Here is an 18,140-nt window from a genome sequence, read left to right as displayed (position 1 = left end):
CGATGGAATAATGCCTGTAAACTCTAAGTTATCATTAAAAGGCAGAGGAACTAAATACATACTTTTCTAAAGAAGACATCCAAAGGGACAATGGGTACATAAAAAGATGTTTAACATCTCTAATTATCAGGAAACTGCAAATCAAAACGACAATGAAATATCACTTCACACCTGTTAGAATGGCTATTATCAAGAAGACAAGAGATAACAATTCTCTGTTGGTGAGAATGTGGAGATAAGGGAACCCTCATATTCTATTGTGGGAATGTAAATTGGTTCAGCCACTATGGAAAATAGTATGGCCATTCCTCAAAAAAATTAAGAATAGAACTACTGTAGGCTGATTTATTTCACTTAGCATAATACCCTCTAGGCCTACCCATGTTGTCACAAAGGGCACGATCTCATCCTTTTTTATGGCTGTGTAATATTTCATATCACACACACACGCACACACACACACATGTGCATGCCACATCTTCCTTATCCATTTATCCATTGATGGGCACTTAGGTTCCTTCCATATCATGGCTATTATAAATAATGCTGCCATAGGTATGCATATATCTTTTCAAATTAGTGTTTTTGTCTTATTTGGGTAAATACCTAGTAGGAGAATTATTTGATCATATGGTATTTTTATTTTTAATTTTTTGAGGAGTCTAATCTGTTTTCAACAGTGGCTAAACCAGTTTACGTAAACCAAAAGTGCACAAGGGTTCCTTTTCCTCCATATCCTCACCAGCAGTTATTATTTCTTGTCTTTTTTATTCTAGCCATTATGACAGGTGTGAGTGCTACATCACTGTGGTTTAGATTTGCATTTCCCTGATGATTAGTGATGCTGAGCATCTTTTTTTGTGTCTGTTGGCCATCTGTATGACTTCTTTGGAAAAATGTTTATTCAAGTCCTCTGCCAATTTTTTATTGACTTGTTTGGGGTTTTTTTTTGGCATTGAGTTGTGTAAGTTCTTTGTATATTTTGGATATATTGGATATATTTGGATATATGTATATTTTGGGCATATATTTCACTCATAAGTGGAATCTAAAAATCAAAACAAGTAAACAAACAAATAAAAAGCAAAATCAGACCAGGAAATAGAGAGAACAAACATGATTTCCAGAGGGGATGGGGTGGAGGGATGGACAAAATGGATGAAGCAGAATGGGAGATACAGGCTTCCAGTTGTGGAATGAATAAGTCATAGGAATAAAAGACACAGCACAGGGAATATAGTCAATGGTATTGTAATAGTGTTGCATGGTGACAGATGGTAGCTACACTTGTGGGGAGTAACATAAGGTATAGAGAAGTTGAATCACTATGTTGTACACCTGAAACTAATGTAGCATTGTATGTCAGCTATACTCAAATTTTTAAAAATTAAAAAATGAAAATGACAATAGAACTACAATATGATCCATCAGTTCTACTTCCGGGTATATCCAAAGGAAATGAAAATAAGATATCAAAGAGGTATCTGCACTCCAATATTTATTGTAGCATTATTCACAATAGCCAAGATATGGAAACAACCTAAGTATCTGTCAATGGATGAATAGATAAAGAATTTGGGAGATACACACACACACACACACACACACAATGGGATGGGATATTATTCAGCCATGAAAAAGAAGGAGATCCTGCCATTTGTAACAACATGGGTTGACTGTGAGAGCATTATGCTAAGTGAGATAAGTGAGATGGAGAAATAAAAATACTGTATGATATTACTAAATATGTCAAATCAAAAAAGCTAAACTTATAAAAACAGAGAATGGTGATTGCCAGAGGCTGGAGGGTGGGAGAACTGGAGAGATGTTTAAGGGTCCAAACTTGCAACTAGTAGATAAATAAGTCATGGAGATCTAATGCACAGCATAGTGATTATAATCAACAATACTGATATTAAGCTTCACAATTGGTAAGAGACTAGATCTTAAATGTTCTCACTACAAAAAAGAAATGATAATTATGTGACATGACAGAGCTGTTAGCTAATGCTAAGGTTGTAATCATATTGCAATATATAAATACTATTGAATTAATACATTTTACACCTTAAAGTTACACAGTGTTATATGTCAATTATATCTCAATGAAAAAGGTATCTAGAATATGAGCAAAACGTTTAACAGTGGCTATATATTTCACTTACACTTCCATGTTCCATAGGAGGAAATAAGATATTCATGGATAATCTAGAGCTGGCAGTTTTCTTTCTCTTCTTGGAACATAACATCAAAGAATAGTTTAAAATAAAGGAAGTTTAAGTTTAAAATAAAAGAAGTTCTTTTTTTTTTTTTTTAAGATTTTATTTATTTGACAGAGAGAGACACAGCGAGAGAGGGAACACAAGCAAGGGGAGTGGGAGAGGGAGAAGCAGGCTTCCCACCAAGCAGTGAGCCTGATGCGGGGTTCAATCCCAGGACTCTGGGATCATGACCTGAGCTGAAGGCAAATGCTTAACAACTGAGCCACCCAGGTGCCCCGAAAATAAAGGAAGTTCTATCTTCATTTATAGGATACAGCAACTGGAAATTGACTAGTTCTATACATTGCTATAAAATTTGTCTTATGTTGACTTTGCAAATGCATTAGACTAACACAGTATTTCTCATTTTGTGTTAATTATTGCAACCTTTATGTCCTCATATGACATTTCCATGTATATGCAATATATTACACACTGTATGCATATCTGTGCTTTATACATTTAAAAAATTGAATTTTTTTCAATCCCCAAATATCTATCACCCCTTCTAGGCAATATCACCCCTTTCTAAGAATTCCTTAAATAACTCTAAAGCTGAGAGTTAAATTTCATTTTTATAGCATCAAAACCATATATGTTAATTCAAAACTATGATTCAAATAATACCGTTAAGATTAAAAAATTAAATACGGAGTAAAAGTTTTTCCTGTATAGGATTTTCACAAAGGAATTTCTGTCATATCAAGTTCCATTTTGAGTAACCTGAGGAAGGGCCAGAACATCTAACTTTGAAAACTAAAGCTGGCTAAAAAACTAAAAAGTAAAAAGAAAACAACAACAACAACAAACTAAAGTTATTTTGATATTAAAAATTCCCAAATAAGGCTTTGTTTCAACTTGGCTATGAAAATGGTTCTAACTTAAGATGATCCATAGGATGGGGTTCATCACTGTCTTTCCCATCTTCTTCCTCCTATGAAAACCGTTTATACCCTCAAATAAAGGAAGGGGGAGTTTGATTAAGTTTAAAACCAAAGGAAACTTAGTTTTTGATGTAGTGTTCCATGATTCATTGTTTGCGTACAACACCCAGTGCTCCATTCAATATGTGCCCTCTTTAATACCCATCACCAGGCTAACCCATCTCCCCATGCTCCTCCCCTCTAGAACTCTCAGTTTGTTTCTCAGAGTCCAGTCTCTCTTGGTTTGTCTCCCTCTCCAATTCCCCGCCTTCATTTTTCCCTTCCTACTATCTTTTTTTTTTAACATATAATGTAATGTATGGTGATTAACATAACATAATAAAATTAAATTAAAAAAAACAAAAACAAAGGAAAGATACCACAAGTGCTGACTGAAATACATGTGCTAGGTGATACAGAGAGGTTGGTAATTACTTTATATTGCAAAGATCTCATTTTTGCAGTTCTAGAAGTCTAAGACTGGCAAACCGTGGTTGTATCATTAACTGGAAACTCCTTTAGCTGTGGAGTGTGGTCAGAAGTAATCTCTTACTATGGCTTATGCAACATGACAATCATTGGAGAGGCACTAACATGGCACTCAATGAGGAAAATGATCATTTAAAAAGTAAAGAGGCCAGTCTCCATCATAATGCTGAGATCCACTTCTAATAAAACTCTTAACATTATTGTCGATATAGGTAAGTATGCCTCCAAAAAGTGATCAGCTTTTAAATATCAAGGAAAAGATAATATTCAAAATGACATTTCAGTTTATGTGTCTGTGAGTCTTTCATAAAAATCAAAATTAAATAATTCATAATAAGAAGCTACGAGTACTTCTCAATTTTAGTAAAATATTTAACTGAGAGAAGATGTTTTAAAGAGTTTATATACATGGTAAAATTTAGTCATTCTTAATGCCAAATTAAACTCCTAATGTTTAATAATTAAACGCATTTTTTTTTCAGCTGGATGCATAGTAATAGAATTTAGTGGGAATCAGTAAAATAAGTATTGCCCAATTCACCCATAATACACCAGACCTTCCATTCTTAACTCTCTTTCATACTGAGCCAATTACCAAGTATTAATTGAGCAGCTACATGGTACCAGCAACATAACTCAACTTCTTATCCCACCTTTCCTCATACATGGTTCGCTGCAAAAGGAATGGGAAGAGCCCTTCTTTTGACAGCTGTGAGAGAGGGACAATGGCAGGAATGTGCATGGACAAGTCAGAATTGGAACCAATGAAAACAAGGAGAAAATTAAATAGGGTTTTCATGATTATGTCCTCATATTTCTCACCTGTCCGACTTGAGTTTCTGCCCTCCTTTCATGTCTGAATATAGCTTTATGGGAGAAGAATTTCAAATGAGTTATACTACTAGGAAAATTTTATGATAGGAGTACCTCCTTATGATAGCAATTAGTCAATAGAGAGCAAGCTTTAAATTTTTTAATTTAAACTGAAAGATATTTTTTATTAAAGTAACTGTTATGTTAAAGGGTGCCTGGGTGGCTCAGTCGTTAAGCGTCTGCCTTCGGCTCAGGTCATGATGCCAGGGTCCTGGGATCGAGCCCCGCATCGGGCTCCCTGCTCCACGGGAAGCCTGCTTCTCCCTCTCCCACTCCCCCTGCTTGTGTTCCCTCTCTCTCACTGTGCCTCTGTCAAATAAATAAAATCTTTAAAAAAATAAAAAAATAAAATAAAATAATTGTTAAGATGCAGAAAAGTATATAATATTTGATATATTAATTATCCATTATATACAGAAATGATTTTTAAATCACTCAAATTCACATTGCAACATTAGCAAGTTAATAAATGGAGTCCAGATTGAAAAAGAGAATCTTTGCTTCATTCATTTTCTAGGATGTTCAGATTATTTGAGAGCTACAATTGAAAAGGGCTCTGCTAGTGCAAAAACAAACAAACAAACAAAAAAAACAAAAAAAAATTTTTTTAAATGGATAAGAAAGTCTACATTTAAAATTAGGCTTTGGGGGCACCTGGGTGGCTCAGTCAGTTAAGTGTTTGCCTTTGGCTCAGGTCATGATCCCAGGGTCCTGAGATCGAGCCCCACGTCAGCCCCACATCGGGATCTCTGCTCAAGAGGGAGCCTGCTTCTCCCTCTCCCTCTGCCTCCCACTCCCCTGCTTGTGTGCTCTCTCTCTGTGTCAAATAAATAAATAAAATCTAAAAGGAAAGAGTTGACCTTAAAAATAAAATAAAATAAACTTAGGCTTTGATATTTAATAATTATGTGATCTTTTATAAATCACCTTAGCAATAATACCAATAATAAAACAAACAAAAGAATAGTAAAATTTGCATCACTGGAGTTTTATGGGAAAAATGCTATATAGATGTAAGTCATCAGAAAGTAATATATGGCCAAAGCAGCAGAAAAGAGCTTTATAATAAGAATCTGGACTAGACTGGTACCATCAAGGTTGTTATGATAACAAATCACAGTCAGTATATTACATAATAAAGATTTTAACTCCTAGTAGGTGCCTATATTACTTACTCATTTATGTCCAACTATCTTACAAATACTTTGAGGGTATTGTGTAAATGATCCAGTGGAAGTTTCTGTATTATTCAGGATAAGATAGTGTTCCAGTGAGAGCAACCACAGTATCCCACTGGAATAACACCATTAGATCCTATTTCTAATTCATATCACAGTCTAAAATCAGTCTGGCAGCTTTCCTTGACTGTTCTCAAGCTATGACTTTTAGTTTGAGACTTGGGTTCAAGTCTTATCCCTGAGGTGTGGCTGAAAAATTACTTCATCTTTTAAATTACGAGTTACATCATTTGTAATTTGAGGACAAAAATAGGAGCTACCTAGAAAGAAAATTAAATGAGATAATGTGTATAAAGCAATTTGCACCAAAATGGCACACAGTGTAAGCTCGATTAATGTGAGTCATTATTTTTCTGGGAAAAGTCAGGGTATAAGGGGATAATAAACCCACTCAGGAGTTATCAAGGCTTTCTTTTCTAACATTTATGGAAGCAAAACCTCATCTAGGTTTACAGTGTTCCCCACCACCAACCTCTACCCCCCCACCCACACAGGCCAGTTCACATTCACCAAGATTGCAGCCTCTGATATCTGATTGTCAATATGAAAAGCTTTATCCTTTACACCCATGTTGTACTCTGAACATAGTGTTAGTGATTCTCTCTTCCTGTCATGCCTGTGATTTCTGGAGCAGGTCATTAAGACCCTAAGGTGTCTTGGCCTAACTGCCTTTATTAATTCCTTCAGAGTAACTTTCTTGATTTTTTTTTTTTTTCTATCTGATTGGGGAAATCACTTTGGGGAATTTAAACATCTCAGGCTCCATCTTTTGATCAGACTACATCTTAATGTCTGCAAGTATCTTTGCCTTAGATTTCTACCAACTTCCTTCATGAGGAAATGGACAAGACTAGCCTTTATGTTTTCAATTTCCTTATAGGGACACAGGTTGGGAGACTCACCAAGCTTGATTGCTCATACAGGATTCCCAGCTTTTCATTTCTAGTCAATAAAATGGATCACACCTGGAATTATAGGGGAACATTCACCTATTTGACTCTTTATACTCAAAGACTAAAAGTCAAAAGAGAAAAACAACAAAAAACAAAACAAAACAAAACCTCCAGAACATAAAATGACAATTAAACAACAAAATAATCCATGGTGGAAAATCTATAAATGTGGCAACTCTTTTCAGAAATCCAAGAAGTGGTAATTAGATACTGCAGATTGTGACACCCCTAAATGGTCTTATTCACTTTCTTTTTTTTTTTTAATTTTTAAATTTATTTATTTGTCAGATTGAGAGAGAGAGAGAGAGCACAAGCAGGGGGAGCTGCAGGTAGAGGGAGAAACAGGCTCCCCACTGAGCAAAGAGCCCAATACTGGACTCTATCCCAGGACTCTGGGATTGTGACCAGAGCTGAAGGCAGATGCTTAACCGAGTCACCCAGGCGTCCCTTATTCAGGTTTCTTAATGCTATGTTGGATTAGTATTTTATGTTGAGAAAGTAAGAAACTGTTTAAACTCTGTTTAAACTCTAAGAGTACAACAGAGTAAACTGTTAAACTCTAATACATATATCAGACTATACAGCTCAGTGAGGAGAGCTGTCATGTCTTCTTCCCCATGTATACTTCATGCTTTACTCAATCTTTGACACATAGAAGGTGCTCGATATATGTATGTGTTAAATAAACATTCAGCAAACATTGATCCTTGTTTGTTGCATGCCAGGCCTAGTAGTGAAGTGATTGGCTGTACAAAGATCAACTTAGTAGCCACATACTTAATAGGCTTTTTAAAAAGTAGTCCTACTTTGAAAGTGGGATTTCCAAAAATATCTTAAGATATGGCAGAAAAAAATTCATTGAGGAACATCTAATTTTTAGCAATCTTAACCTTCAAACATGGAGGATGGAAAAGAATGGTAAATTATAAACAAAATCCTGAGGGCACAGCAAGGAAGAGGTGAAACACTCACTATTTGTGATGACACAGTACTATATATAGAAAGCTCTCTAAAGACTCCACCAAAAAACTATTAGAACTAATAAATGAATTCAGTAGAGTTGCAAGCTGCAAAATTAACATACAGAAATCAGTTGTGTTTCTATACACTAATGAAGTAACAGAAAAAAATTAAGAAAATAATCTGTTTACAATTACATCAAAAGAATAAAATACCTAGAAACAAATTTAACCAAGGAAGTAAGAGATCTGTACTCAGAAAACTGGAAGACAATGATGAAAGAAATTGAAGATGGCACAAATAAATGGAAAGATATTCCATGCTCATGGATTGGAAGAATTAGTATTATTAAAATATTCTTACTACCCAAAGCAATCTGTAGATTCAATGCAATCCCTACCAAAATACCAATGGCATTTTTCATATAACTGGAACAAAGAATCCTAAAATTTGTATGGAAGCACAAAAGACCCCAAATAGCCAAAGCAATCTTGAGAAAGAAGAGCAAAGCTAGAGGTATCAAACTATACCTATAGCTATAGTAATCAAAACAGTATGGTGCTAACATGAAAACAGATACATAGATCAATGGAATTGAATAGAAAGCCTGGAAATAAATTGACACATATGTGGTCAATTAATCCATGACAGAGTAGGCAAGAATATCCAATGGGGAAAAGACAGTCTCTCCGATAAATGGTGTTGGGAAAACTAGACAGCTATATGCAAAGGAATGAAACTGGACCACATACAAAATATGTTACACCACATACAAAAATAAACTCAAAATCAATTAAAGACTTGAATATAAGACCTGAAACCATAGAACTCCTATAAGAAAACATAGGCAGTAAGCACGTGGACATTAGTCTTAACAACATTTTTTGGATCAGTTTTCTCAAGCAAGGAAACAAAAGCTAAAATAAACAAATGGGATTACATCAAACCAAAAAAGCTTTTGCACAGTGAAGGAAACCATCAACAAAACAAAAAGGCAATGTATTGAATGGGAAGATGTTAGCAAATCGTACATCTGATAAGGGATTAACATCCAAAATATATAAAGAACTTACTCAACTTAATATCAAAACACAAACAAAGAAGACATCCAGGTGGCCAACAGGCACACACAAAAAATCACTAACCATCAGAGTAAGGCAAATCAAAACCACAAGAGATATCACCTCACGCCTGTCAGATTGGCTATTATCAAAGACAAAAATAGAACAAATGCTCATGAGAATATGGAGAAAAGAGATCCCTTGTACACTGTTGGGAATGTAAATTGTCCAGCCACTATGGAAAACAATATGGAGGTCCCTCCAAAAATTAAAAATAGAACTTCCATATGATCCAGCAATTCCACTTCTGTGTATTTATCCAAAGAAAATAAAAACACCAATTTGAAAAGATATATGCACCCCCAAGCTCTTTGCAGCGTTATTTACAAGAGCCAACATATGGAAACAACCTAAGTGTGTCCATCCATAGATGAATGGATAAAGAGGATGTGAGATACACACACACACACACACACACACAATGGGATATTACTCAGCCTTAAAAAAGAATAAAATCTTGCCATTTGCAACACCATGGATGGGCTTATGCTAAGTGAAATAAATGAAACAGAGAAAGACAAATACCACATGATTTTATTTATATGTGTAATCTAAAAAACAAACAAAACAGAAACAGACTCATAAGAAACAGACTGTTGGTTACCAGAAGGGTGGGGTTAAGAGGTATAAACTTCCAATTATAAAATAAGTAAGACATGGGGATATAATGTTTAGCACAGGGAATACAGCCAATAATATTGTAATAACTTTATATGGTGACAGATGCTAACTAGACTTATCGTGGGGATCACTTCATAGTGTATAAAAATATTGAATCACTATGATGTCATCATTATGGTGTACAGGATTATTGATTATTAATTATTTATGATATATATAAATATTATCACTATGATATATATCATTATGATGTACACCTGGAACTAGTAGGATATTGTATGTCAATTATATTTGAATGTAAAAAAAACTAACAGCGAGTAGACTAGCCAAAATATGAATATACATAAACTTTTAAATGGCATATTTTTCACACAGTTTTTTTATTGAGGCATTATTATCGTATCACATTATATTAGTTTCAGGTGTATGACATAATGATGTGATAGTTCATATATTGCAAAATGATCACCACCATCAGTCTAGTTAACATCACATAGTTTTAAGTTATTTTAAAATTGAGGAGTTAAACCATCAAAACAATTGCTCTGAGATCTTTTCCAAAGTTATATTTCAATTTGCATGTTGTTAATAGAGGATAATAGTAAGAAAGCCCAGTCCTCAGACTGTAGATAACATAAAATATATAATCTTGCCTAGTGGTACGTCCCGGCCAGAGATTGTTCAATAAAAGGAAATGAATATATACGAAAAATGTTCAGAGATAATTATGCTAGTTTTTCAGCCTAAATACCTTGGAATTTGCAAAGACAGCTCATAGACAAAAGGGTTACCACTAAAATTCAGTGCAATAGATTTCTCTGTTCACAGTGACGGGAACATCTCTCTCAATATTACTTAGCTAATGAACGAATAGATCTGCTGTGAAGTTCCTAGGAGGCTCATTTTCTTGAGAACAGTAGTAAAAGTTAGCTGATGAATGACCTAAACTGCTTAATGTTTCTCCTTATAACTTCTGAGCAGCAAGGCGTATCCAGGCAAGTACTGAAGGAGTTATCCTCGGGAGGCCCCGGTGTCCTTGCAGGTTGTCAGAGGCAATGAGCCAGGTTTATTTCAGATGGCTCCTTAAATGAACATTTATTTTGTGCCAGTAACACGTTTTTGATTAACAGCTCCTTTGACTAATTTGCTTCCCCAAACAGCCCAATAAAGGACTCGTTTAAAACATAATTAAAAGCATGTTATTGCTAGTAGTTAATACTGATTAAAACAGGCATTAAGACAATTATCGTTGAAGGAAAGTAAGCACCCCATAGTATAGAATCCATCCTTACTGTTTTTGTGCATCTCATACAGAAATGGCTACATGACAAGCTAGAGCCAGGGCTTATTCTTTATGGAATCATATCAAAGTATGTTCCTATTTTGTTTCTTTCTTTCAGTGAATGGGCAAATCTTTATATAGGTGGGCTGCTGAAATAGTGTTTTCCTTGTGCGAAACATTCATGTATTCAGCAAGGTAAAGCTCATTTTCAGTCAATATGAACTAATTTTGGTTGTATGGGATAAAACTCAGCTGTTCTTTTATAGTAAGAGGATATATACCTTCATTCTTTCTAAACACTCATTACACAAATCTTGCTTAGTCACGTTATAGATTGAATGCAGTGGATGTTGTTATTACTGTTATTTGGCACTTTGATCCATTTGTTTTCATATTGCTTCTTGTTCAAGCATATTCTGTTGTGGTGTGAAAGAAAAATAATACCTTAAATTATTTGATTCTTTTTTTTAAGATTTTATTTCTTTATTTGAGAGAGAGAGAGAGATAACATGAGCAGGAGAGGAGCAGAGGGAGAAGCAGACTCCCCACTAAGCCAGGAGCCTGACATGGGGCTCGACGTGGGGCTTGATCCCAGGACCCTGGGATCATGACCTGAGCCGGAGGCAGATGCTTACCCGATTGGCCACCGAGGTGCCTCCCTGGTTCTTTTTTTAAAAGCACCTTTTAAAACAGAGCAATAGTGGAAATTAATATTATATGCAATAAGTACATCAAGTTTTTGCAACAACTTCTGTGTTTTGCATCAAATTATGACTTCAGGAATTCGGTAGGTTATATAAAAGGAGCATGTGTTTTGCATGAAAGATTATTTTATTGAAAATGAAAAACAGAAAACAGCCTCCAGTTTATGTAAAAGACTATTTTCTAAAAATATTTTTCTCATGATCAATTTTATATTTAAGTATAACCTCTTATTTTGTGACTATTCAAGAAAGCATATGGTGGAAATAATGGAAATTCAGTTTGGGTATACTTGACTAGAGCAAAACTGCCTTTACAGAATGGATTTATAAGTCATCTTAAAAATTTAACATAAAAGATTGCAGAGATCAAACTATGCCAACAGGTTTGATAATTTGTTCTGGATTCCCATTTTGCTGTGGTAGCCCCTGGATAGACTCACAAATAGATGGCACTCACCACGTGCTGTGACCAAATGTATTTATCAAGGGATGATTTGTCTTTTCCATCATAGATCCAAGAAAGGTCTAGGGTTACTATAGTCACCAGAGGCCAATTTCCAAACCTTGTAAAGCTTGGGGCGATAAAAATTAAAAACAAAAACAAAACACACATACATACATATACACACACAAACCTGTAGGGCCGTATGTGGTCTAAAATTGCATGTGTGTGGGGGAGAGGGAATATAAAAAGGGAAAGGAGAAAGGCTTTTGTCATATTTTATATCAGTACTAAATTAATTTCTTTTCATTCTACTGTAGGCTTTTTACAACTGTTCTCTGGATGATTCCAAGAGCTTTCTAAAATATCTTCTACTTTGGCTAATCCTTCACACTGCCATCAAAATTATGGTTCTAAAATGCAAATTTGATCTCCATCTATCCTAGTTAAAATCTCTCCGTGATTCATATTGATTCTTTTTGACAGGGTATAATTCTTTAATTATCTGACCTCAACCTATATTTTTAGTCAAATTTTCTGATCTGCTGTCCTGTGGACATCATGAAACCTCACAGAATTGAACTGTTTTTTTAATCATGTGAGCTAGTGGAAACTCTGGTACATAAAAGATAATTAACAATCTTTGTTGAATAAAAAAAAATATATTGCATTTTAGGTGTTATTAATATTGTATTAATGTGCGGGGCGCCTGGGTGGCTCAGTCGTTAAGCGTCTGCCTTCGGCTCAGGTCATGATCCCGGGGTCCATCGGGCTCCTTGCTCAGCGGGAAGCCTGCTTCTCCCTCTCCCACTCCCCCTGCTTGTGTTCCCTCTCTCGCTGTGTCTCTCTCTGTCAAATAAAATTTAAAAAAAAACTAAAAAAATATTGTGTTAATGTGCATAGGTATTTCTAACAGTGAGTAAAAATGCAGAGAATATTTTGAACTACTCAGATAATATTGTGCATTATTCCACTTAGATTAAGGGAATAATCACAGGAACTTGGCAACTACTCCGTAGCATGACCTGGATTTATTAGGTAATAGTTCAGAGTTCTGGCTAGACAACCCAGCTGTGAAATCTGACCTAACTGCCCAGTGCCTCAGTTTCTTCATCTGCCAAATGAGAATAATAAAGCATGATTTCTAGAGAAGAGTTAATGGTTAATCGGTGTAAATTTCTCAGGACAGTATGTGGCAAATTTTACCTAAAAATGAGCCTTTATTTATTTGAGAGAGAGAGAGAGAGAACACGACATCTTAGATGTCTCTGTACACCAAAAGAAACCATTACATCAGTGATCTCAAAATACCGAGTAATATACATGTCTAGGAGTCTAAAGTAAACAGTTCTTTATGTCTTCCTTGGCTCCTCCTGATCCAGTCTTTTCTCTTCTCCCCTCTGCTCAAAGGCCCAGGTGTCCACAAAGACAACACCAGTATGCCCAGTGGCCTCTGGCTTAATGTGGGGTCACCGATGGGGAGAACAGTCAGGGGAAGGAGGAAAAGAGGGTGCTGAGGGAACATATAACACTGGCATCAGTGGCTGACTGGGTGCCAGGGCCTGAGGCCAGCCGGCCTGGGCAGGGACTGCTCCATATGGCACTCCCTGCCTCTGGGATCTAGTAGCCACCGCACCCCCTCCGCCCCCCAGGCCTGGGCTTGTTGCCATTTCACTCTTACCAGCCCTGGGCTCTTACTCTTCCTGACCATTACACTATACTTTACCTACATCTTTGGAAAGAGTTCACTTATGCAACTCTTCTGAAACATTCCCATCCATTCCCTGGAAGGACCTTGACCAAAGCGATACTGAAAAGAAGTAATTTGATTTCAAAATCTTTTAACTAATTTTGCTTGTCGAATATATTTGCTTATTGTCAAAGATAGTCAAACACCCCCTAATGCCAAAATAGTTACCTTTATCATGGCCGTTACAACTGGATATTTGAATTGTATTTCATCAAAATACGGCTTTCGCTCTATGGCAGTCGATTTCTTTTTAAGTGGCAAATTGAGAAAAGCAGTTGTTTCTTTTTTTTTTTTTTTAAAGATTTTATTTATTTGACAGAGAGAGACACAGCGAGAGAGGGAACACAAGCAGGGGGAGTGGGAGAGGGAGAAGCAGGCTTCCCGCAGAGCAGGGAGTCCGATGCGGGGCTCGATCCCAGGACCCTGGGATCATGACCTGGCCCGAAGGCAGGCGCTTAACGACTGAGCCACCCAGGCGCCCCAAAGCAGTTGTTTCTGGCAGCTTTGAAACCAAAGCTCCTTCTGCAGATACTAGGGTCATGATACGGAGATTAACTAAATAGTAATGTATTGTCTTGTCTGGAAACTTAGCTGCTGTAACAGTCACTTGGATCCTGGCAGAACGTATTTAAAGTATAATCTATTCTATTTACAGAAATGTATTTGCTTATTTTGACAACTGAAAACAATAAACTTGTCTTTCCAAGCAGCAACTATTTTAATTCAACGTTGACAAAAAAAACCCAAAAAAACTGTTGGGCAAGGTGGAGAGAGTGTGGATAGAAGTAATGGCAGAAGCAGAGGGAATAGGATTTTTTCTTCTTTGCATTCCCCCAGGGTGTTTTGCCCATGGCAGTGATGTTCAAATACATATTTATCAGAGAAAGAGAGGGAGAAAAAGAGATTCGAGAACCAGAAAATAATAAATTTGACTTCTGAGTTTTTTTGACTCATGGAAAATTCTGTCGCTCTGATTGTACTTAAAACTCTGTTGTTCTGGTAAATGCATTGAAATAATTGGTATTTTTCCATCTGTAAAATGGGGAATACAGGGCATGTATTTAAAAGTAGAACATTTACTAGAACATTTGAAAATATTTTATTGTAATAATAAAGCAATATTATTGAATTGTACATTTTATCAAGATATTTTGTAAGTGGAAAATTATACTTGCAGTTATAATAATAGATATATCAATTTAAAAATATATTTTGACAAATTACAGTTTTATTAGAAAGTTAAACTCACAGAGACTCTTACCCAGGTAATTCTTTAGGAATTCCTAAATTGTATTTCTTTTTAGCCTTTTGTTGACAGCATTAGCTTATTTTGTGGCTTGAGGCAAAAAATAAACAAGTAATTTTTTAAAATTCTGTGAAACATAAAACCCAACTTCAAAACTAATGGATAACAATGAAGTTTGAAGATTTTATCCAAAACAATTAGTTTTAGGGAAAATTCTTTTCAATTTTTCCTTCACAGATATGCCTGCCTTCAGAAAGTAGGAGTCTTTACACTCCAACATATATTTCACTTCCTGAAATCTTACAGAGGAATACATTCTTTGTGGTTATTCTGAAATAATATTTGTTTTATGTACTCCAAACAATGGATACAAACCTAAAGGAGTTTTCTATTCTCAGAGGACTTCTTCCCAGATCCATAAAGACCAAGTAAGCAGTCACTCACTGCACTTTGAAAACCAGCAGATAATGTCTGGTTAGAAGTAACAGACTTTGGCAACAGTAAGAAATCTAAGGGCCTGCGTTTGGTTTGAAGGAAGCAAAAAGTGACAGAATTAAAATGAGCTGAAATGATGCGGTTGTCAAATGAGAATCTGTTCCAAAACTGAGATTTACTGAACCAACAGTTTTTCTGCCAGTGCACTGTGTTGGTCTGACATAGAAATTTTATGTTTCGGAGGAACAACCAGAGGAGAACCAGCTGAAACAGCAGACGGTGTACCTCATTCATAATTTCACACTTTCTGGCTTTTCTCTTGATGTCCTGTTCTTCATACTGTTAGAGGATACACCCTCTTACATTTTACTACCCAATTAATTGGAATATAAAGGGTTCATTCTTTAGGTGTGTGATTGTTTACCTTCTTGCTAAGAGAGGAAGTTCTTAGAAGAATTTATCCAGCTTATATACAAAGAATAAACTGGGGCAAAAAGTTTATTTTGCTCCCATTCCAACTTATGATCGATACTGAAATGGATCCTCTAAGGCAGTTGTGGTTCATATGTTAAAGAACTGATCCAATATTAGAGGGAAAAAAAAATTGGCTTGGTGAATGCAGGGCTGTGGAGCCATGGAAAATAATCGTTCACAGAACTCCTGACAGTCTCAATCACAGGATTCCCTGGAATGACTGGAAGAAATTGCAGGGTAACTTGTTCAGGGACGATTCAGAAATTGATGCGAACCAAAGGATGACTTCTTTGTTGCTGATTTAAGATGTGGACCACAACAAATATATCATCACTGAATTATTTTTCCTAACAGGGCATATGTTCTTTTGTGTGTTTGTGTGTGTGTGTTTGTACATAAACATTAAATTGCATGTTTTGAGCTGAATCAGGTTTCTTTTCATTTTTCCCAAACATCTTACTAGTTATTTATTAAGAATCAAAAAATTTCCCCAGTAAAATAAACCTGATGTTGCTTTCCATCCAAGAATTTGTGAAACTGAAGTTGAATTTAGACCATGCTAGAACACAACGACGAGAGCAACACTTTTATATAAATCCATGTGTAATTCCAAACCCAATAGCTGCAAAATAAATTGGCAACTGGTATATTCTTCATAATATGCTGCCAGTTATGGAGCTGGGATAAACTAAACCCAGAATTTAATTACAAATGAAAACCAAAAGAATCCGAAAGAAGTCAGAAACTGGGTAAGAATTCATTTTGATAATATGCTGAAAGCCTCTTTCTTTTTCTATATCTTATTTCCTAAACACCCATCTTTCCATACTAGTTTCTTACAATTTAACTCAAAATCCAAAAGTACCAGTGAGGGTATCTGCTCAGATCATTTAAAACATAGAAAAGCAAACAAACGAAAGACATAATTTTCATGCTCTGATTTCATCTCCTCACCTTCCATTCCTTCATTATAAGGATAGGTGTCTCTCTCACTTCTGAAATGCCTGCCTTCTCTAGCCCAAACAGTACCAACATGCACCCCCAAAAAGCCGCTTTTTCAGGAGATGCTTGAAAAACATTTAAATCTATGGTGACAACACATATGAATGACGGTCCCCTAGAATTGTGAGTACCCAACACCTGGACAACCATAAACATGTCAAGCTGTTTTGTTTAATTTTTTTCTACCTCAGGTTTTCTGTGAAGAGCTTGCCTATCTCTCCCTCTTATCCCTACCTCATCCCTACCTCAAGTAATGGCTCATCAGGAAATTCACCACATCACCCACTGGTTACAGAGTGTTTTGAACCAGATTTTGTTCCACTTTCACTGGAAAGCGTCATACTAATTTGGTAATCAAAGTGTCCTCTAAAATCAGACAGTGCTATTTGGGTAGTGACCAATATACTACAACTCATTTTAAGATAATAATCTAATAACATATTCAGAAACTTTTCATACATGTGCCACATCCTCAGATTCCTACGGAGAAGCAATTCCTGTCCATTCTTAATATAGACATTAATGCCAAGTAACGTATAAGAAACAGACTCACAATATTTTCCTGGCAAAGTAACTGTAAAACTAAGAACTTTGTGTTCTAGGACTTTTAGGATAATTCCACAGTGAGATCTGCTGTTACAATGAATATGTGAATCCTAGAGCAACCTACACACATTTTGCTATATTGAAATGTGAAATATCCAGAGAGGGCTATTATGCATTTCATACATATAGAAGCATAGATTGCTCTATGCGTTAATCATGGCCATTTGTGTGCATTTTTTATTTTTATTACCTAGGCTTGGAGCAATCTTTGCAAAACAGACCCATAACAAACATGTAAAAATGGAATAAAAAGCACATTCCCCATAAAGTGCTTGCACAGCACAGAAATGTAAAATTTTGGCACCCAGTCAGATTTGTGTGGTATAAAAAAAATTTCTTATATTTAAATTCTCTGTATTTTACAAGGCTTTTTATGTAAAACCTTAAGTGGAGTTGACTGTTTATCCAGGTTGATTCGGCCATGTGACGCCTTCCAGGTTGGGGAGCTCTCGCTTCACTGTTTCTTATCAGCTCTCCTTACCACTGCCATGTGGGGCCAATTTGTTCCTTCTGCAGAGAAAGAAGGGGTTTGGATTTAATTTGAAGCCTTGACATAAGGTTTAATTTGCTAAAAAGGGGAGCTATGCCATTGTAAATCTTGGAGGAGACACTAAGGTTGTGAGAGCTGTCAGCCCAATCTGTTTTAAGCACAGTTTGAGGTGGTTTGTTAAAGAAACTATATTTCTTTCCAGACCCCACTCACCTAATTGAATTGATGCTTAATTGCAAATACAATTCTATTCTGTATTCTCATCAACTG

The sequence above is a fragment of the Mirounga angustirostris genome, unplaced genomic scaffold (genome assembly GCF_029215605.1).
Source record: "Mirounga angustirostris isolate CCGP_5_RB_7025 unplaced genomic scaffold, mMirAng1.0.hap1 SCAF_3, whole genome shotgun sequence".
NCBI classification, from domain to species: Eukaryota; Metazoa; Chordata; class Mammalia; order Carnivora; family Phocidae; genus Mirounga; species Mirounga angustirostris.
Note: the sequence above shows the minus strand (reverse complement) of the source record.